This window comes from Anser brachyrhynchus, assembly GCF_964034855.1.
Source record: "Anser brachyrhynchus genome assembly, chromosome: 3".
NCBI classification, from domain to species: Eukaryota; Metazoa; Chordata; class Aves; order Anseriformes; family Anatidae; genus Anser; species Anser brachyrhynchus.
In genome coordinates this window covers 1,396,280-1,419,495 of record NC_137696.1, presented here as the reverse complement: position 1 = coordinate 1,419,495, position 23,216 = coordinate 1,396,280, and the positions used below count along the sequence as shown (strand labels likewise).

Genomic DNA, 23,216 nt, shown 5'->3' with positions numbered 1-23,216 from the left:
AGACATCTGCTATAAAAATCAAATACTCCCCTGAAACAGTGCCTTCCACAGTCATGGCATACAGAAGAACTAGAAAGAGGTACGCTACACCATCAAGCAGAATGAAACTCCATGGAATACTGTTGCAAAGAAGCTATCACAAAGCATCAACTTACAGGTCTTCCACTGAGTAAATCCATCTCCATACAACTCCTCCATAAGTCTTTCTGAGATGTTTTCCAGAAGCCTGTGGATTAGATTGAGTTTTCTTAAAGCCTTAAAGTTCCTTTTTGGGTCAATGCCCTCTCCACACATCCCCACTCACACCACATACAGGTGGAAGATCTCCGGCCACGCTATTCCACAGGGCTGACAAACATAAAGCTGAAGAGTTTTTCACCCAACTGAATGAGTTGTAAGACTATCTATCCCAGAAGCAGCAGCTGGGGAGAAAGGGTAATTCTAAAGGATAGACCAGAAGAAACATGGGTGTTCAAGGCCCTATTTGTGCTAAAACGAATGAGGATGGATACCTAAAACAAACAAGGATGGATTCACCAGATGTTCAAAGATCCACTCAGAGATCCTGACTTTCAGCCTAAGATTAACACGTTGTGACCAGTACAAAAGTCTCCCCAGCAGAAGGAGGATTAAAAATACTAACACTAAGGAAATATATTCATAAAGAACCAAGTTCCTTAAATACAGAGACAAAACAGCCTTGACTTTAACAGCCTGAGAATGCTGGAGCCCACCTGAGAATCTGGTATTTTCTTATTTGATGAACAGCCTAAAAAAATAATTTGAGTACTACTTCTGTTGGAGAAAAACTCTGCCAGGAACTTCATTACAGTCTCAGCATGCCCTTCTGTTCCAGCACTGAAGACCTCCAGTATGGTAAATCCTGCCTCCTAAAACAGAAAGCACTAACACAGACCAGTACTTCTCAAAAGATGGGTCTCTTCTCTTTTAATAAAGACAGCATAGGTTGAGGATGGCCTGAGGAAGGAACCCTTGTCACCCCATCTGCCTCATTTTGCTGTGAATATCTAGAGTATCTCCACAGACCAAGAGAGACTGCACTATTTCAAAGCCCAAGGTGTAAATCCTCCTCACGTTAATAGCCATCAACCCCAAAATGGGGCACTCACATTTCTAGACACACTAAAAACACTGCTTTCAGACTTCTTATCCCATGAATACCAAATCACATGCCCAAATGCACCCTTCCCCAGAATTATACATACCGGGCCAAAGCGAAACAGCCCAGGTGCTGTCTAAAACCTCTGTGTGGCGTTTCCTACCTGACAGGCACCTCTCAAGGCCTAGCGCCAGCAGAAGGCCGGCAGCAGGCCTTCTGCCACTGACCACAGGCCTAACTGCACGCTTGGCTCAACAAATTGACACAAAGACGTACTTCAATGGCACCTGGGACCTTCAAAAGCAACCCCATTTCCATTCTAGCCTTGGCAGTTGAGATGCAGAGGTCTTTAATTGTCCTCCACTACCATTTTACTAAAGCCACATGTGTACATTGGCTTCATTAGCTAGGGCTACTTCTGCACGGTGCTGTTGCTGACTGGAAATTTCTGCAGAAAATGAGAATTAGGGAATTCACACATAAGAGCAGTTTATATGTACGGATTTCCTCTGCTAAAAGCCAACTCAGACTTGAAAAAGAGAAACAAGTAGAATTTCAGGTCTTCTACAACTGACTTTGCCTCCTTACACAAAGGCAGGCGGGAGCGAACTGTATTTGCCATTTTTATAACGTTTCTATTTCATTACCATCACTAAGGTAACTCCTCACATGAGAGAGGGAGGGAGGAGAGAGGAAAGAAAAGATTTAATAAATAACAGAGAGGAAAATCCTGATGACGTTAATCTCAACCACAGCAAAACAATAGTTTGAGAGCACGCCAGGTCTCTCTACAGTCTCAGGCCTAAGCCCAGCCTCTAGTTCATTAAAGTAAATAAAATATAACGGTGAACAAAAAAAAAAAAAAAGAAAAAGAAAAAGAAGAACAACAGCATGAATAATACAGAGAATCTGAGCACAAGTCCAACCAAATGATGTCAAACATTATTTAATTTTTACTTTGCTTTCTCAGAGAAAACACCAGAGAGCAGGGGGTGGGGGGAAAGCATGTTAAGGAAAAAGAGGCAAGGATATCCCAGAGGGTTTCTGGTAATATAATCACTGAAGTAATATATATATATATATATATATTTTAAAGTATTTCAACATTATTAATTCCCTTCCAAAGATAATACAATGGAGAGTTGGTGGGGGGAAAAAAAAGTAACTGCAGGAACACTTACATTGAAATGGCTCTGGGCCATTATTTCCCAAATGTGCCTTCAGCTGTGGATGGAATTTGGCCCATCATGGACATTTATTTATGTGATTTTTATGTCTGATTAAATCTGTTCTTGACAAAATAAAGGAGACACACCAGTAGGTTAAGTCACTCTTAATATTCAACCAGCAATTCAAATTTGGATATCAAAAAATAAGATGCTATGCCTCCTCTTCTGGTTTAGGAGGGTGCTAATCAGAATCACTGCCATACCTCTTCTGTGCATATGTCTGCTCAGCCCTCTTCCAGCCACCTGGTACAACTTTTAACCTACCTCCACTTGCTACTAGATCTCAATAAAATACTCTGGCTTCTGGTCAAAATCGCTGGAACTAAGATTGGGTTTGGAGATTCTCAAAAAGACACAGAAAATTTGGACTGTCAAGGACAGAGGGAATTCCTGTCCAAAAACTCATAATGACAGAGTTCTGCCAAATATTAGTAGTGAGTGTACACTACAAAATAAATGAATTGTATTTGTCAATATTTGAGTGAAATAATTTGGATTTTCACTATACAGGTTGCTCAGGAAGTTACATAAATGTAATTAGTATGGTACTTCAATAATTAGTCATTATTCTTAAAACAAAATTTTAAAAAAGATACTGACAATTGCTATTATCTCCAGCGATGCCAGATTTTCAACTTCAGACACGTAAAGGTCATTATAAAGCCAAAATTTCTCAGTGTTACCAAGTATTTTTTCTTTTCTATGCATTGAAGGAAACCTCGGTCACCTTTGCTATCATCCTGTGAATTCACGACAAATAAGGACTTGTATGCTGACCCGAGTAGGAGTCTTGGAGAACTGAATAGACAGTGGCAGGTGGGGGAACCTGTCCACAGCTATGCATTTAAATACAGCAACACAGATTTTTTTGGCTGCCTTTGCTGTCATTTGGGGTTTTGATTGGACTGACCTTCCATATCATCCATCCTTAACTGAAATTGGATTTGAATGCCTACTTATACACCCAAACTTTAATCCTCGTACATGAATAGCACAAGCTATCAAATGTTGAAAGTATTTAATTTATATACATATATATATCACATTCATTCTACCTGACAATAGAATTGCAATAGTCAATTGTCCAAATCTGGGAACAGGTTAAAAAAACTAACAAAGATAAAATATGAATTGCAAGTCATGAGTGCATGAAACTAAGTATTTATGAACAATCTTCAAACAATGAATTATTAATTGGAGAACTTTGTGAGTAACTTCATATAGCAAATAAATCAGAGAATTCTACAATCTGCGCAAACAATTTATTGAATAAATTATTCATTGTGAATCAACTATGCATTCAGATCTGGATCTTCCACTTCAGGTTTCTCTTTTGGCTAATCACTACAAAGATTACACACCCTGCCTAATTTTATTGCCTCAGTGTAAATTAAAATGAATCAGTAACTGTAGTTTTATCAGTAGCAGTCAAACACAGGATAGAAAGAGACTGAGGTCATTTAAACCATAATCTAATCTAAATTTGTTTCACCGTGAAGTGAAATTTGGGGTACTTTAGAAGCAAAGTGATATGCAAGATGGATTTCAGATATCTCGAAGTGGGACTGTAAAAGCATACGTTTACAACATCTCCCCACGGAAACAAATGCAAAAATAGTTTGGGGACAAAAACTAGCTTTTTATTCTTTAAAAGCTGTAATAAAAAAGAGGGTGGGATTTTTGGTCTGTTTGTTCTGGTTTGCTTAGCATAGCTTACAAGGCATGCCCTCCTCTCCAAAAGTTTTTGCGTGAGTCTGGCAATGTCGAGCTCATTTGTTCTCATTTCACCACAGTTCCCCAGGTCAGGGATGGAGACAGCAGGGCTTAAGATGGACAGCGCGCAGCAAGCTTGAAAGCTAGGGCAAGGGACTCAGATTTCTAAGAATGAGCAGCAGGTTTATAAAACAGGATCACAAACAGCAGCAAAACAGCTTTTCCCTCCTCCTCTTCATAAACCCACACCTGTCTCGGCAGCTAGCATTTATGACTACTACACTGGGTTAGAAAATACCACTTTAAACTACAGTGAACCCTCAACACATCGGATAATAACATAGTGGAATAATGCAGAAAAAAAGGAGAATAGGGTTAACAGCACGATCCATTACTTGGGACACAGAGCGAGCACGCAAAGAACATCTGCGATGCTGCTGACTGTGGAGCACGGGGATCCCTGAGCACACACCAAACCCACGCCGGGGAGCGCAGCAACCCAAAAACGTGACTCCGCTGCTTCCAGACCACAGGCAGGGAAAGAATCAATGCATCTGCGCTCGCAGAAGAACTGACGTTCCCAATAAGCAAGAGCTTTCAGACTATTTATTTATATATATATTTAATAACAAACTAGTGCATTCACTGTGGCTGTTACCCAATACAGCCATCTCTCACTTGGCAAGAAAACCTTTCACAAAGCTTACACAAGGTAGCGAAACTCCACAAAAATTACTCTATAAAAGGAACATTTCTCCTTTTTCTACCCTAAAGAACGTTTTCTGATGAAGATCCTCCCAGAAACTCGATGCAATTCTGAACGTCACAAAAAGCCAGAAAAAATATATCAGGCTGGGGACTGCTGTTTGAATTAAGCTGATGTAGAAGGGTGCAATATTCAGATATTCTGAACAGAAGGCAGCAGACATTGCAGTCATTGAGTAAAAAATCAGAAGTATATGTTGAGTCACTACGCCCGACTCTAGTTAAAATTTACAGACTATATATTTGAAAATAGTATTTTCTTACAACTCACATCAAGTGACTCCCCTCTCTCCCCCCCACACACACAGAGCTTAATTGGTACTATTTAACCTTTTTTTTTTCCATCTATAGTGAAGTTCGTGCAACAAACGTCATTATTGAGATGAAAGCTTTTGAAAACTAAACTAACACTGAAACTAAACTAACACTGAGATTTGGGTGTATATTTTTGCCTCATTTGTTTCCCCTCCCCCTACAATTTTTATGTTCTTATTTTTTCTCTGTCTTTCCTTTATGCTTTTCTTTAGTCTCCTCTTTTCCTCTTCCTTTGTTTTTGGCATCATTGTATCCTCTGCTTCTTTTTTTTTTTTTTTTTTTTTTCCCTTTTTCCCTTTCTCCTTAATCTCCAAAGCAGAATGTGAAGTCAAAACCATTTATATGGAAATCACACTTTCCAATATACAGCATTTGCCCAAAAAAGCATTTGTCCATTTCTAGCTGCTCCAGGAGAGAGCAATCTACATCTGCCCTGCTCGGAGCAGCCCCTTGAAGGGCTGTGATCACAAGCTGTATTTTTTTCCACAGGTATATATTGCAAAACTTCTAATGAAGACTAGCATTTTCAGAAGTGCTGAAGGCAGTCAGCTAATAAGTGACATTTCTGATACCAGCAAGACATAGGAACGGGTGCACAAAGTCATTTCCTTTACACTTTCAGATTATTTTAGTAATCAGAGTAATAGTTTAATGATGTTGATGGTTATTATTTATTGAGCAGCAACAATATGCTCAGTCACCTACAAAACAGAGCATGAGCTTACAATGTCAACTAGATGGGTCAGGCAGTTTAGACACAAAACACCAAATCCTATTAACATTTAACGTGGTAGCATTTAAACAAATAACATGTGAATGTGAAATTCAGCTGGGCAATATCCCTCTGTTTAAGGACAAAACCACTCACATTCCCCTCTCCTAAAGTCCCATATTGAAGGGAGGTGCAAATTTCAATCCCAAAACCTCAGTTTCTCACTCCATACAGTGTACTCAGTTAAAGGGAAAAAATACCTTATGTTATTGCCCAGATTGTCGTATCGTTTTCTTAGACACAATGTTTATGTTGGCCCATTGGCAGAGTAGGAGAGACCCAAGGCGCCCTTCCTTCTGTTGGATTATCTGTAAATACAGCACCTCAGCTCTGCCCTCCCTGCGCACACACTGATAGGGAGGCTGTGATAAACCCCGGGGAAGACCCCTGCTCATCCCAGAGCCTGTGGTCAGCCCCAGCCCTCCTGCCTCGGCATCCTTTCTACACCCCCGTCAAATGATACCAACCAACAGCGGAGGAAAGCTTAGCTATGACTTCCAGAAGCCCTTCTATAAGCTTCCCAGGTAGGCGGCAAGCAATGAGAAGTCTCCAGCACACTATTTCTTAATCTCACATTATCAAAGAAAACCAAAAAGCCACAACCCAGGTCTGATTACTTTTTCTGGATTCCACCTCTGGGTTTATAAACCCCAGGGCTGGCGACACTGTCCCTGCTCGAAGCACCTTCCAGTCTCAGCACGTGAGTGACCGCTGTTCTTCACCTCAGGCAGCGATGGCTCTTTTAACAAGCACCAGCGTCCATTTCCAACAAAAACTTTCCTGCCCACAAGACAAATGGTGTGTGGTGTTAAAAGCTTTATTTACCCAAATTACCTTAAAAATGTTGTAGGGCAAACGCAAAGGAAACTGTAAACCCACTTTGATAACAAAAACCAGAAGCAGTTGTATTGCTGCTAGTTCGGTTTTGCCCTTAAAACACATTATTCAGTAAGCCGTGAGTTTTAAGTAATCTTTCCATTAGATCATCTGATCTACAGGACTCCCCAAAATGACTCACTTTACTGATGACAGTGGAAGTACTCTGGATTTATAGCAGTACAATTGTGGCAATAGCCTGCTCACCGAGGCTTAGGGTTTCAGCTTGGTTTAAACAGTAGGGCATGAATTCTTTCATTAGTCATCACCAGAGAATGAGCCGACAAGTGTCTTCCAAGAGTGAGTGCATGTTCTTTCTGTGCTATAAATCTGAGAAATGCAGAACAACGTATTTGAAAATATACAAAAAAACCCACCAGCTTTCTGCATTGATTAAAAGCCTTGCAAACACCCAAGAGTTCCTTATTATATATCCCAACTTTTATCTTCACCTAACAGCATCAGATGAAAAACCTATATTGGTGCATCTCCCTAGTGCTGTGAAGGCACAAGGCATCCAACAATTTAAGCTTCGTTGTGATTGCTGGTGCCCCAGAATAACCCAATCACGTCACACAGAGGATACAGGGAAGACAGATCCATGAAACTTATTTGGCCATATTTGTCACGCAGTTCCCAAAAGAAGTCAGTACATAAGCCATGAGGCTTCACAGCTGGTCAAGGCAAATGATTTTATTTTTAAGAATTCAGTGGCTTATTCACCTCTATTAAGCTACACATCCTATCTAACCAATCTTAAGCTCACAGCCCTCCTGCATGCAGAACCCTTCATTCATCCTTTCAGCACCTACCACCCCACCCCTATGACTGCCACGTTTTATCAGGTGGGCTGAGCAGAAACTAGGAGAGGACACCCCACTTAGAGACACCTCCCCCAAACTCACACACCCCACCGAACATCCTCTCACCTTTCTTGCCCTTCACCTTCATGCTTGTGTCGGTCACAGAACAGCAGAAAGGCCATTACACCGAAGGCATTAAATTTGTTCGCCTAAGAATTATTTCTTAAATCTGATCTGTCCTTTCAGCTTTCCACAAGAATTTAAAAGCAGTAAAGCCAGGCTTAGAATCCTAACTAGCTTGTATTTTCTCTCCAGCTTTAATTTCAGGTTGTTTCATAGCATGGGTTAATTTGCCATAAAGCTTTAACCACTGCTGATACCGGCTTCCAGCATGCGCAGTTCCCTACAGAATTTTATTGCCCTTAATATAATAAAATGTAGTTTAACCATCGCTACTAATTTCAGAATTAACTACTACAAACCTGCCTAAACGGCCTTTTTTATCCCATGCACATTACCTGATCGTTATGCGCCTGAACCTGCCTCCTGTCCGCAGCCAAGAGTTCAGCAGGGGGTTCAATACAAGTTTTAGAGCAAACGTGATTCAGTGCTGGCTACGGCGGTGTTTCAGCGCTGAAAATCTCCGTGAGGAAGGGTATCTGACCCATTTCTGCAGGAGTGATGCAAATCCAACACGCCTGCAGTGCTAAATAACCGCCACAAATTCTTGGTAAGCAGGGACAAGATTACACTTAATCCATATAAGTTCATCTCGCTAATTATCAGTACCCAGTTATAATACATTAACGTGGCAATCAATGTCATAAGCTAAACATCTCTGACAGGTAGAAATACGTAACTTGTGGCACTGATGGTACTTGGATAGCAATACCCACCAGTCTACAACTATGTCTTTTGAAAGTCAGTAAGACAGCAGCAAATCTGCTCACGCCTTCCCAGGCACTTATTTTTGGCAGCAACAAAACAATCTTTTTTTTGGATAAGCACATAAATACATTGTTTATTGAAAAGGGGATGTTGTAATACTACAAGATGTTCATCTGCTTGCATTATCAAATAAAAAAAAGCAGAATAACTTAATTAAAAATAACTAACCATTTTTCACAACTCTGTCCCCAGAACCAAATGTGCCTCAGTTGGACTTGGAATTCACATTAACTCACACCTGTGCTGTCAGTGTCACGATGCACTGAGCACCATGGGCACTGAAGAAGGCCCTCACAGTCTGGACTTGGTGACGAATTAAAACCTCTGTCTTATCTCATTATGTAAATGAATGGCTTTATCTTGGCCTAGGCATTAAGGAACAAAAGCTCCTTAAAATTATCAGATAGTCTTCAAAACCACCAGCTTCGGTGACCTGCCATCATGTCTAATCTACCCTGCCCACGTTGTAGCATCAAGTCACAAGTCTAAATCACACAATTGTTAACACAACCTTAAACTCATATCCCCCAGTACAAGTCCCAGAGTTTTGTTCAGTCTCTTAGCGGATGGGAAACGAGGCCGGGCAATTCCACTGACGTGCAGTATTTTGCATTCAACAGACACAACAAATAAATCCCTTTGGAGGCCACGGGTGGCTTGCAGCAGCAGCCTGCCCCGATGACCAGAGCTGATACCCATGGCAAGCAGGGTGCCTTCTCTGGCCTCGGTTTGCTTGGGTTTCCCACCATAAAGAGACTTAAACACCTCCTCGAGTCACCAGAGCACATCTTGCATCTCACTCCCACTTCTAATCTGGGAAACACCCTCAAGTTCTCTGAACAACCTTCCTCCAGCACTCTTTTGTTTTCTCCTTCCCTCATTCCGCTCAATAAAGCTGGCTTTTGGCATATTAAAGCTTAATTTGTTTAAGAACAAACAGTCGGGGGCCCGCATCTCACGGATGAGAGTGACAGATCACACGAGGAGACCAAAGACTTCAGGGGCAGCAGATTTGGCAGGTTTCTGTCTCAGCGGAGAGGCAGAGCTCATTGTCATGTTTCCAAGAGGCATTACACAGAGCTCCAAGGTGGAGCTGTTTACCAATACCGTGATCTCTCCCCAGATGCAGTTGCTACTGCAGCTAATTAAGAGAACAATTAAGACTAAGGCAATCAGTCAAGTACACAGATCCGAGTCATTTTCTCCACTCTCTGATGCTGCGCTGGCTCCCAGAGGGCTAAACCTTATTCACTCATTCAGAAAATGACAGGAAGAAGCTATTAAATATCTGAAAACCATAAAAATGCAATCATACTGTTCCTGAGCTAAGCCGCTCACCAGAGACCAATGCCAGGCAACTTAAGAAACTTGCTGGCCCCCAGAATTCACATACTTACAAATAAGAAAATTAATCAAAAGCAGTTCAGATCAAAATTTAATTAAAAAGAAAAGGATTGCAGAAGACTTCCTGAGATTTCTCTGTTTTATGTTTATGACTGATCAATATTATGTGTTATCAGCACAGTGTATGACAAATTCCACTGGGCATCTTTAAAGAGGAAGTAACAGATTAAATATTGAGCTAAACAATTTAATCTCTGCTTTAAAAGGTTTTCAGATATTTGTAAAGGTAAATCCTATTAGAGTATAAATGTCTCCATGTGCTAGTGCTGTAGGCTCGTCACGGAGGAATTTGTAAACACCAGGAGACAGGCCCTCATTAAATATAAATTTCCTTCTTTTGTAGAGCTATTGATGAAAAAAGGGAAAGCATTTAAGTCTTCAGCAGAGGGGGTGGGGGGGGAAAGGTCCCAGAAGTGAGATTTAAATGCATCTGTAGGTGCAACCATACACGTATCAAACTTTGGGAACTGGCAGTGCCGACGGTCTCCCCAAGTTAATTTAAACAAAACCCAGAGACCCAATCCTTCCTACTTTACAGGGATGGAGAGAGAGACTCATCGGTTGGAAATCAAAACTCGGTCAACAATCTCAAGCACATACAAGAACACAGAGGTAAGTATAATAAGGACACAAACTTGGGGACGAGCTAAACAAAATCCTATATACGTATATTTATATACATACACTGTATAGGTACAAACGCATGCCTGCACATAGTAACCATAGCACCTCATCTGCACGTGGGTCAGCAGGCACACCAAAACCAGGCACCCTGAGGAAGCACAGCCCACAAGCACCCTCAGCTGCAGAGGCTTCTCCCTACCCCACAGGCTCGCTGGGGTGCCCTGACCAGCCCCGGGTTCTCCACTTCTGCCCAGGCATGTCATCCACCCAGGACGCAGACAGAAGCCGTGTTTATCTAGCTGTGTTCCTCTGCCCCAGGTCCCAAACTCATCCCTAACAAACGAATGTCACTCAGTGCAGCAGCAGCAACATCCAAACCCACCAAGAGAGCTGACTCGTGTATGTTACCACCAGGAGCCACGCCACTGTAACACTTGTGGAGCACCAGGACAAGACATCCCGCTGCATCCATCCACCCAGAGCCCCGCAGGCAGCTCTTCTGCTCCCGTGCCAGCGGCTGTCTTCATTTTACATTGGGGAATTAGTTTCTTTTTTTCCCGATTTTATGTGAAAAGGGATTAAAGTAATTAGAAGCTTTGCGTGATTCCTTCTCCCATCCACCCCCCATCCATTAATCAGATCTATTCAATTTCTACCCAAGCCAGATAAAGAGGGAGAGGAGGAGGAGAAACGTTCAAAACATTTGGAGGAATTTGACATTTGTTACAGAAGGCCGGGTGACCTCAGAGGCAGAAATACAGCAGAGATACAAACAAATCTATTGTATATAATGTCATCGTGACAAATAAGAACATTAAAAAAGATGGGATAATCTTCCTATCAGATGAGAATAAAGCAACAGTAAGAAGGCACCTACAGTCTCTCGGTCAAAACTAAATAAAATCCAAGGGCTAAATTTCAAAAGCAAATGTGTTTTAAGTTGCATGAGACTTCTTAAGTACAAACCTACACGCAGGTATTACTGAGTTCTGTAAGGAGAAGCACTAATAGTTCAAAGCAATGGCTTTGTTTCAGAACAAGCCTATATACAAAAGTGTGAAAGTGTTCACCTGTCTTTCAATTCCCACTTTTCTGACAGATAGAGACTTGGAAAGAGCCAAAACCTTGCCATGAATACAGTGACCAAGAAGGTCAGTGTTTTCCAAGCATGAACTGAGGGATGCCAAATGAACTTCCAAGGGCACGGAGTAAGGCAAAAGGGAGATGCTCTCCCCGGTGGAAGTCCTGGCCCATAAAGCATCACCGCTCAGCCAAAAGATGAATGGAAAAGTTGTGTGTTGGCAAGTTTTAAGTAAATAGAGCACTTCAGGCAGGCCCGTCGCAACCAGCTGCCATAGGCTGAGAGAACACTTATGGGCAGCATCTGCTCAGCCAGTCCTTATGCTCTGCCTGGCATCCTCTATCACCCGCTGCCCGAGCCAGACAGTGCTAAGTGCGGTGTAGTATGGCCCTGTCTGATTATTTCATATAACTGATTTCTAGAAAATTGTCACTGCTGATGACTTGCCCTCTAACTACTGTTTACCCTCTGATCCCTGTATCACCTTAACATTGGGATCCAGATGTCTGGGGGTCTTTGTTACATATTTTCATAAGCAGAGAATACAAAAATCCACAGTTTTTATTGCTTTATCCTACCAATCAATTAATGCAGTGAGAAACTAGGGGTTTTAACCCTGTGTTGGATGAAATCATCACTGTACCCGACCAACTGTAGCGTTACTACTACTTAGACGGCTTTGCAGTCAAGATATGCATTTAACATTTGGGATGAGATGCAAGTGCACATTTGTTTAAAGATGTCCTCTGCCCCCAGCTGTGTAACTGGTGTTGAACCTGAGCAATGCCTATGAGGCAAAAATCGATGTGATTCCTTGCAAGCAGACAGGTCCAGGTGCATGCAGCCGGTAAAGCTCTGCAGCCAGGCACTCCATCCAAACTTTTACAGATCTGCTTTGATGGAAAGGTGTGCAGGAGCTGCCAAGAAGCCCAAGGGTACACACGGACTGCCTGTCCTTATGAAGGTGGATTCCTACAACAGTTAAGTAAATATTTAACATATAAGCAATAGAATAGATACGTACAAAAACCAGAGTGAAAGAGGACTCATAATACTGGATGCTGTGAGGATGCAGAACTGGAAGACAGTTATTATTCTACAGGATCACCATCTTCAATTTGCTTCCCTCAAAACTACTTGGTTTCTGACTTTAAGATCTCTCACATGCAACCTGCTGAGCAGGGTACCTTTGTGTTTACAAAGCAAACTTATAAAACTCATTCACTGCATTTAGCAAGGCAGGTACTCTGTGTGCTGCTTTTGCAAAGAGAACAGAAAGCATCAGTAATATGTTCAGTACACTGTTCTAGGACATACCAGGGCTAATCTGCGTGGAATCCCAAGAATAAAGGGGAGTTTGCCCTTTAAATGAAAACCATCTAGTCGCCTTTGTTGCTTTAAATGTGTTTGTTAAAAAGCCAATTCCTTGATATAGTGCCATATTGTGCTATTGATTATTAGGCAGAACCTCCCACCCCCCTTCAGCTGAAATTTTGCAGGAGTTCTGCTTTATAATCAATAGCATGCTCCGCGCTGTATGGACTCGGCAGCGCGGCAGCTCTCCTCCAACGCCCCCAAGGACAGCTGCAAAAAATGAGAAGGCTACCTCCCGGAGCTATCTGAGGACCAGATCCAAAGTTCATTGAATTCTATGGAAAAATTCCCACTGACTTCAATGGGCTTTGGATCAACCCCCTGCAGAGGAACACTTTTTAAAACAAACATTAGAAAAACATCATTAGGGATAGAAAGCCTTTCATATTATCTACTGGATACGTTTGTAAAGCAAGAGGGTGGGAATGTGCTCTTTTCTCCTTACAAATGTGTAACTCTCGTTAATGTCAGGGAGAAGTCATGCAATTATGAGGTTGCAAAGGTTGAAAGAGAAAAGAAATATGGCCAATAACCTACATAACCAACCCCTGTCTAGACCTATATTTTATCAGGAAGTTTTAAAAGATAAGACTTAGCCATACAATTTATTTTTTTTAAATCTCTTTAAAAAAATTAAACCTAGATTTGTAAAGGACTTCGACAGTAAGGATAGTCATGTTTGATACGTACAAAGAAGAAAAGTAAAAAGTTATAAAAGAAATGACATTTCACAGAAGTTGTTGATGAAAATGTAATAATATGCAGGTTTAGGTATGATTAACAGAAACATTCAGTTTGCCTCCTCTCATCTGCACAAAGCATGCATGGGAGGAGTGTAAGGAACCATTCCCATTTTCTTGCCTCTCTACATAAACTTCCACCTGGGAGCAGAGCTCCCAGACAGGCACATACTCTACACCCTTTAGCAGCATGCAGTCAGAACCCTTCCAAAACACACCCTTGCACCCTGCTCCCAACAGGGACGAGCCTGCAGGGACACTTGTCTGAAGCTTCTGCAGGCTATTATTTCTTGACCAGGGTCTGAGATTCACTACACAACTTGGCCAGGTCCTGGACAGTCACTTTGCAGCAAGACAGCAGCTCTTCCACCAGTACCTTCGGCTTAGATCAGTACCAGGAGATGTGGATGCATGCATTTAATTTCCACTTTTAAGCTGCCTTGCAGATAGCACGCAGGAAGGAGCTCGAGCTTCATCGTGAACGTTGAATGCAGCTCAAAGAGAACACCCACAGGGAAGCGACACTGCCAGGGCTATGGGGTGGCTGGGCTCCGAGGTAGGTTTGGCTCGAGACCCAGCTGGCTGCAGGCTTGAACTAACAAACTAACTTACCTGAAGCAAGCTCCATGCTGTGAGAAGCTTCTGCAGAGGCAACGTCCTCTGATTCTCCCCCTGATCTAACCTTGCAGATTTAACTACAGCTACATGAATCTGAAAGAAAGCTTTAAACTACACAGATTCAGGGTGATCAGAAATCAAATTTCCTTTTCTCAGCAAAAATGAATAAATAAGATCTTTTTTGGGGTTGGAATGAAAAATGTAGTATTGTTCCAAAAGTGTTTTAAAAACAATATTATTTTAAGAACAAAAAATGTTATTAAAAGTAAAGAAAAAGTTTAGTTTAGATGAACACTGAAGCATTTCCTTTAAACTTCTTTTAAATTTTGTCCTTCTCAGCCTAAACTACCATCTGAATTTCATACAGCCTTACAAATACTTCAATAACTACAGAAATGGATTACCATTCCTCTTTCGGGATAGCTTGGAATAATCTTGTCTCAGAAATAAAATAATTCTAACTAATACCGAAAAAAAATATACCGAAAGGCTCTGGACTGAAGTCACTGCATGGGACATTTCAGTTGCCTCCTTGAGCACATACATATGTTTTGGTTCTGGGAATTCAGACAGAATCCTTTCAACTCTCTAGCTTCCAACAATCAGTGACAAACAAAGCAATATTTAAAGGATAGGAACATTTCTTTTAAAATAATTACTTAACGACACCCGTGAAATGATCAAACAAGTTCCAGAAGCTGGAAATTCCTTCCAATGCAGACATAAAAATAATTGGGCTAAAGAGTTGTGTTTTAGCACTTCCTTCTGAGTTATACCCTAGAGATTTGCTCACAGCCCACAACAATTTCAAAACCCCAGTTCTGGGGAATAGTACTATATAACCATAAAATTACACTTGAGATAAGATTTAATTATCATTTTCACCTTTCCAGCACCTTTCAAGAAGTAATCCTTAAAAGCCTTGCATGAAAGAATATTACAATTAAAATGATAGCATGCAACAATGATACTAAAAGAAAGACAAACTGCTGTATAGGTTTTACAGGAGCTTAAGTTCAACAGCTTTACTCAAAAATATTACAAGTGGTACTGTCTGATGGATTTTAGATATTCACTTTGGGCCAGAGGATGTTAGAGCAAAATAAAACAAACTGACATTACATCCTAAAGAGATCTTTCCGTTTGCTTGAGACAGGAGGCTGAAGAAAGCTACTTTTACTACAGTTGGTGAACCATCACAGAGGCAGAATCATGTTCTAATGGCTTCATCTCAGTGGCAAATTGAAACAAGGTGTGCTTCAGCCTCCTCAAGGAGGAGGAAAGGGAATGAGAAAAAAAAGGATGGCTCTTACCTGCACTTTCTAGCTAGGTGTTCTTCGGATGAAAGGGACTGCTTGGAAATTATTTGCTGTTAAAATTGGAGTATTTAGGAACTGCATCCAGTTTCACTAATCCTGCCTCTGGCTTTGTGTTCTGTGGCCTGGACACTTCAAATTATTGCATGAAAATTCTTCTAATGTAGCAGGCCAGCTTATATTCTTTCCTGCCCCTGTGAGGGGAGCGACAAGGAATTATGACTTGGCAAGGTCTCCAAACTGTGCTGTTTGCCACGGTTATCAGCAGGATATAAGCAGTATAGCACCCCCAGTCCCGGACAGCAAAACATCCAAGTTCTCAGGCTGATAATAATGAAAGAAAGGCAACAGGTCCCAAACTAGAGATGGAACTGTGGAAACAAGCACCAGGGAACATGCAGCTCCAACCGTTCACTTCTCCTATGTTTAATTCAAGGGGCTGCACCTTTCAAATAGGAAAGATGCTCTTGAAAAATCCAGAAGAAAACCACAAAAAACTTCGAGATCATACTTTAAATCTTTTCATGCTTACAAGATGCCAGATATTTAGGAAAACAAATTGTCAAAGAAAAAAAAATCAATTCCAAAATGTTGCCAACAGTAACATTTCATATTACAACAGTTACTTCCTATTTCAGTTAGGAAAATTACCACTAACCATGCATTGAAGAGGAGCCTGATGTGCAACGGTAACACCCCAACCTCTGACTTCTTCAGCCTTTAATGTAGGAAGACATCTTCCCCAGGACTTAAACCTTCTAGGGTTTGAAACCAAGTTAGAGCAACATGTTTTTCAGGTTCAGTGCTGTTGGATTCACGTTGAAAACAAACAACAATGGGAATCCCTTGAAAGTATTTTGGGGTCCCTGAACCAAAGGCTAAACAACAATTTTCATTAAACTGGAAACAGATTTAGAGGGGGGACAAAAGAGGAGGGGAAGAAAGAAGCAGGACTTTAAACCAAAGGATGGAATCTCTTCATAAATATTCCCAGAAATGCTCAAAAAAAAAAAAAAAAGGCTGATCCTTAACGCTGATGTATGGGGGAGAAGAGTGGGATCTCCCGTCTTGCCTAGACCTTGAGTAGAAGGGAAAGGGCATCTTCCAATCAGGTAAGTAATAAGGAAAAGCCGAACTTCAATCTATATTGCCAATGAACCACCAGGGCCAAACACATAGATTTTTCTCTTTCCAGAGCAAAGAAAAACCAAAGCAAAACCATTATGCTTTTAAATAGAAACTTGCCTTTTATTGTTTCTCAGGCCCAAAATGCTGCTGGCACTACTAATAATTATATGAAGAAGGTAAGCATATTTGCTGAACTTGGAAGTCAAATTATGGCAAACGGAGTTATTCTGCATAAAAGCCAACCACCGCATCCCTCTGAAGCAACACAAATGCCTTCAAGGGAAGTTGGAAAATGTAAATCCCCCAAAACCCTGAATACACAATAAATCACTAGCAAGCGGGCCTGAGTTTCAGCGCTGAACAGAAGTAAAGCAAAAGAGTTCCAGAGTCCAGCAAAGATGGAAAGAAAGCGTTCATTGTATGGGAACGGTATGTGATCCGTATCGGACCTTTGAGCACCATGCTGGGACAGAGAATTTACGCGGATGCAAGGAAGTGGGAGGTGTTAAGAAGGGAACGGCACCAGAGTTTACACAAGTGTTAGCAGTGTCAGAATAATGTTTATCAGTTTACAGTATTTGACTTTGCATAGCCCAAGGGAGAAGCGAGAGATAACAACAGCCCAAACCACGCTGCTTTACCTGAGAAGCCTGAAGAAGGCCCAAATTCTCCAGCTGAAAGTATGCCCAATTAAATTTATCTTGTATATCTGGGCTCCAGCTGGGGAGACGAGTTCACTGGTGGTTATAATAACAACAATGCACGTGTACACGTTTCAACTGCTGCATATACTGAAACATAGCAGAAGGAATATCGTATTGTGGAGATGGTTTACTGCATAACCCCCCATTCAGCATCATTCTTTGGAAGACACACAGTTGGGCACACACTTTACTTTTATGACAAGGAACTAAGCAATTCTCGGACATGTCAAAAGACTTCGCTAACCTAGCTATACGACTTTTCTGAAGTCAATGCAACCACGCTGATTTGTATCAACTCAAGAGCTACCTGTCCACAATTCATCTCTCTACACCAGCACAAAGTAGGAATGCAGCAGAAACACAATATTCAGCTTCTGCGCTGGAGAGATGACCAACAGCAACTCTTGTGAACAGTTAAGAAAAAGCACACAAACGCCTGACGGATTGCAGAACGGAGTTGCTCAGACCGTATCTCCATGTGGATGAACCAAACCTGGGGGGTTCAGCTACCTCCTTTGTGGCAGCAGAGTCGCACATAGTCAAAGGACGATAAATCACCCCAGTCAGAAAGCTAAATTTCACCCACGCACGCTTGCAATCAGAGCAGTATTTCCACACACATACACAAAGAACAGGTTGCAACTCTTTAATCTGGGAAGAGAAATTACTTCAGAGGTGATAGAAATCTAAAGAACTGCACATAGCCTGAAGAACTACAACAAAGGGTCATCAAATCAAGCTGGTGGGAACAAATTCAAACCAAACCAAACGAGGTCTGACACCCCCATTGTATGAAGAGCCAGCTGTGGACCCCCTCTAGGAAGCATGTTGGCACTAGAGAATGTTTACAAGGTTTCAAGATAGAAACTAGACAAGCACCTGGAAGAGAGATCTGTTGGGGGCTAATAATTAGAAATACCACACCAGGTACAGAAAATCCTTTGGTCTGAAAGTACTAGAAGGCTGGGAGAGATTTGGAAAGACAGCATTGTGCATGTTTAATCTTCTCTAAGCATCCATTTACAGCTACCATTGGAAATGGGATGCTGGATTTGCAGCAGACCCTTGGTCTGAAGCAGTACGGCTGCTTTTATTCTGTTGGCATTTCTGTCGAGATTCTGTTTGTCACTTAGTTTATCTTTAAACATGAAAATAGAAACAAAAAGCTGAAAATTGAAGAAAGATAATAGGTGGTAAACAGCATCCAGTAAAAAGGAACAGAGGACATTAACATTTAATATGCAGCCATTACAGGTAAGTAATTTAATTGAAAAGATGGTGAGGGCCCAAAGTAATTTTAATGTGTGCTATGCTCCACTGAGGTTAACAAGAATTGCAAATATTCACATAGGACTTTTGGCCCCTTGCCTGTTTTCATCACTGGGTTAGTACTAAGTCCACAGCCATCAGAATTTAGGTTTCTGGTCATCAGGGCTGCTGCTGAGAAGCTCAGGAGCTACTGAATCTACAAATCTTGGAAAGATACCAACATAAAAATGTTCACTCACTCCAGATCAGCCATTCTCCATTAAAAGTACCATTCCACAAAAAGCAGCACGCACTTTTGTGCTAAGCAGGCTATGGGGAAACAGATGCAACGGGACTATTCTGACAAAGGTGCTCTGGGATAAACATCTCTATGCCAAACAGGTCATTTATAAAGCCCACACAGCTTCAGGATCAAAATTTAGATGTTTCAAATTTAGATGTTTCATTTCCATAATCCTCAGATTATGAACGTGAAAATATGCTATAATATCTAGTTGACCAGTAAATTCATCCCTGCCATAAATCTTTGAATCAAGTATTACATTCCACCCTGCTACAAACAACTTTATGGCCAGAAACAAATATGTCAGCGGTTTACCAACTGATCTGAAAAAGTTCCTTTTCCTTAACTAAACATCTACTTCAGCAGAGTTCAGTAAACGCATGAATGGGACATGTGATGAGCTGTTGACAGTGTATTTATTTCTAAAACACTCCGTAAATCTTCTCATCCACGCTGCCTCTATCCTCTTACTTTCCTGTCTCTATTACTGTTCTCCACAGCCAGTCTGCCCTTCTCTTGCACTCAAACATCTGGTAGCCACTTACAGTGCTTTGGCTGATGCCCTTCATGGCTATGTGAGATGTGCAATGATTGCTGAGAAATGCACTGCCTGTTGTGTCATATTGCTTAAATGTTTTCAAGAGCTCAGCTAGGAAGTTGCAAGATGTATCTCTGATGTCTAGATACCTCATGAAGTATTGCCATTGCTAGAGAGCAGGACAGGAAGGGAGGGAAGATGAAGTAAATCTCTCCTCTGAGCTAAAAAACATCTGGGGAAGTCAGGCATGGGTGAGGATGAAGTTTTCTAGGGAGCCACTTTCCACTGTCACCTGAATTTCCTGAAAGAAGATACAGGCTTAATGAAAAATGCCACACTGTCACCACAATCTGACTTAGAAACAAACAAAACAGTGAATTAAGCAAGACAGATTAAATGCGACAAATTAACCCCGGCCCTGAAATTCCAGGTTTATTTCCAATGGGCAGAAGTAAAGCCATCGCCAAAGGAGGAAACATTTTCATTTAAGGTTACATGGACAATAGGATCCGCGGAGCAATGTACGTCAGCTGCTCATGGTGTAAGAGGAGGAATTACAATTTGACAGCCCAATTTAAAACCAAGGAAGAGCAAAAACATAACACTGGTTTGCGCAAAGTTTAGCACGCTTCACAGTAGCAGAGACCTGAAGGAAGACGGTTCAAATGATCTTGACAAATCGGAGAAACAGACCCGAAAAGAATGGGGAAAAATTAAACAGAGACAAGCAAGAAAAGCATACAGTAAATACTCCAACTGGAGAGTTGGAGTACTGAACTGCTCAAACACAGGAAGCATGCGGCTAAACAGCAGTTCCCCAGAAACAGGTTTAGGGGCTACTGGATCAGAGTCAACATGGCTCTGCTGTTGAGACAAAAAGAAAACATAATACTGGGATATATAAACAGGGCATACAGCCTGCAAATCACACAGAGGAACTACTCCGCTCTCCTCAGTGCCCATCAGGCTCCAAACAAGCCCTGTAGCCATTGCAAGAAAGAAGTGGAGCTAGCAGAAAGCAGCCCGGAGAGAAACAAAAATGGTCAGTCTAGAAGACAAAACCTACAGGGAGAGACTGAAATAACCAGATTGTTTAGTGTAAGGAAGAAATGACGGACTGAAAAATAACAGAAAAAAGAAAAAAAAGAAAGGCATTCATGCAGTACACAACACCGGCATGGTGCAAGAGAAGCATTTCTGCTTGTCCAGAGTGGATGCACCAGCACAAAACACTGAGATGGGATTGCAGCGAGGCTTAAGCCTCATTTGCAAGAGCTAAGAACTGAGCAGATGCAGGGAAGCACAGGCACAGATCACCCTGAGGAGCTACGCAGCTTCCATCACCGCGTGGCCCTCAGAGGGTCCCTCCTGTGGACAAACGTGCCACAGGAATCACCTGTCCTACCTGCATTGCCATAACACACTGCTTCCAGCCCAGCTTTTCGTGGATTCTGTATTCAATGGCAGAATGAATCGAATTAAAGGAGACTACTTTGCGTCACCTTCACATTCAGTGAACCTTTCAGGTTGGAAAGGTCCACTAACAGCTACTGAACATTGTTTCTATAAGTACAGAGGCTGGTCTGCCTATAGAAAAAGTGCACAGGCATCCTAGACCTTCATGCACCCTGCAGCTGCGTCACATTTGCTATTACCTATAACATCAATATCATTCTGAGGCCTTTCCTTAACCAGTTGAGAAGTGGCAGAGTAACAAAGGGGAGGCCTAGCTTTGTGCTAACACGGCTTTACAGACACACACACACAAGCACCTCTGCTCTGTGCTGCACCATTCTTCATCCTTGTACCTCCTCTCCTGGAGTTAGCGTGGGCAGCTCCACAGTGTGCTGCTTTGGGCTGCTCACTGGTTAGGAGCTTTCCTCTTCATAGCTGAGGCAGATGCATTAATAAAAAGGATCTCTGCTGCCCTCTTTCACCAATTAGTCCACTGAATGCGACAGAGCAGAGGGAGAGAGAAGCTGGCACTTAGGGGATGGAAGAAAGGCAGAAATAACATCGGAGACACATCAGGCACTCCGATGTGGATGACTGGAGGGGGCTGATCAGAGACTGAGGACTTATATGGCTCATCTCTGACAAGGAACCAAACCTGAACTGAAACCAAGTTCTCCTGTTGGTCTGAATCACGGTAAAAGTCCTACTGAATTCAGGTTGGTGCACAGCCAGCTCCAGCCAACTAAACAAAACAAAACAACAAAAGGAATAAGAGCAGTGACTGTTTCAGTTCCCTGTTCCCTGATGGTTTGACCAGTGACATGCAAGGTGAACTTTAGAGCAGATCCTAGAACTAGGATCTCTGCTGGAAAATCGAGAAGTCAGGAAAACCAACTGGTGGTAAACAACACCCAAGTTAAAGGGGGGGGGGGGGGGGGGAAGGTAGCCGCCATCACAGCCTAGTATGCAACTGTTGTGAGTAAATAATTCCACTGACAGGACTCTGCCTGGGGCAGAAGTTAAGACCCCCACTGTAGCAACCTCTGTGACCCTTAACACCAGCTAACAGGAGTAACCAACGTGTAAGAAGGAACTTCAGCCTATTACCATCACTGTCAATTTAGCAGGAGTGACGGAAGAACCGTTGTCTGCAGATGAGGCCAAATGTTAGGGTCCTCCTACCCAAAGACAATGACGAGGACTTGTTCAACACTAGGTGACTGGGCACTAAATTGACAATAAATGCAAGATCAAGTGATTATGACTTAAAACCCATAATACATCCATGTCTGGAGAGCTGTGCATGGTTCTGGTTGTCCCACAACAGAAATGAGAAGGGACAAAGAAGGAAGATCAGAGAGAGACAGATAGCAAAAAGGATGCCATGCAGACAACAGAGTAGGATGAGAGAAAAAAAGATCAGATTTTTCAAGAATAATCTTAGTGGTTATTCAACATGACAGTCAGAGTGTAAACTATAAGCTCAAATTCGCCATTGCAGCGAGCTTCTGAGTGCTGCAGAGAATGCATAGGTGGTAAAGGAAGAAAAAAAAATCACAAATTTTGAGGGGGTTTTGGCCCTTCTGCAGGACTACTCCAACTTTGCCTCAACTTTCCCAGCTACAACATCTAGCATTTGGGGATAATCAAAGTCCTGACTGCTCCATATACGTCATTTTCTGTTGGTTGTGCTATGGTCTAAGACAATAGGCAACACTGTGGCTCCACAGGGAATTGTTTGATGGGAATCTCCAGCAGCTTCAGTAAGCAGCAGGAAGTGGACTGTACAGAGCAAAGAATCCAGATCTGCTAATTTAACTAACCCACCTTTGTTCTTTCCATCACTGGCTGCAAGCACAAAACACCAGTCGGACTCAGTCCCTTGTTTTAATTTAACGCATATACAAATTTTGTTGAATGTTATCAAGCGGGGCTTTGAAAGAGACAAAAAAAAAAAACCTTCTATTAGTCACACTTTAGAAGTTACTTTTTTTTTTTTTCTTGGAATAGGGCTGGAACACCAGAACACTGTTGGCTCCATTGCCTGAACAACATCTGTGGGCTAGGGCAGGTTACTTGCCAACCCTCAAGAAAGTGCAGAAACTCCTAGAGTCACCGACTCCTTCTCACTTTGTGTTGCT

At 41.9% G+C, this 23,216-nt stretch overlaps 1 long non-coding RNA gene across 1 annotated transcript in view; it reads right to left on the bottom strand.

The window, feature by feature from the left end:
- The window catches only part of LOC308192985, a 221,328-nt gene that overhangs the window by 28,056 nt on the left and 170,056 nt on the right, over window positions 1–23,216 (bottom strand). The gene's annotated exons all lie outside the window — the stretch shown is intronic.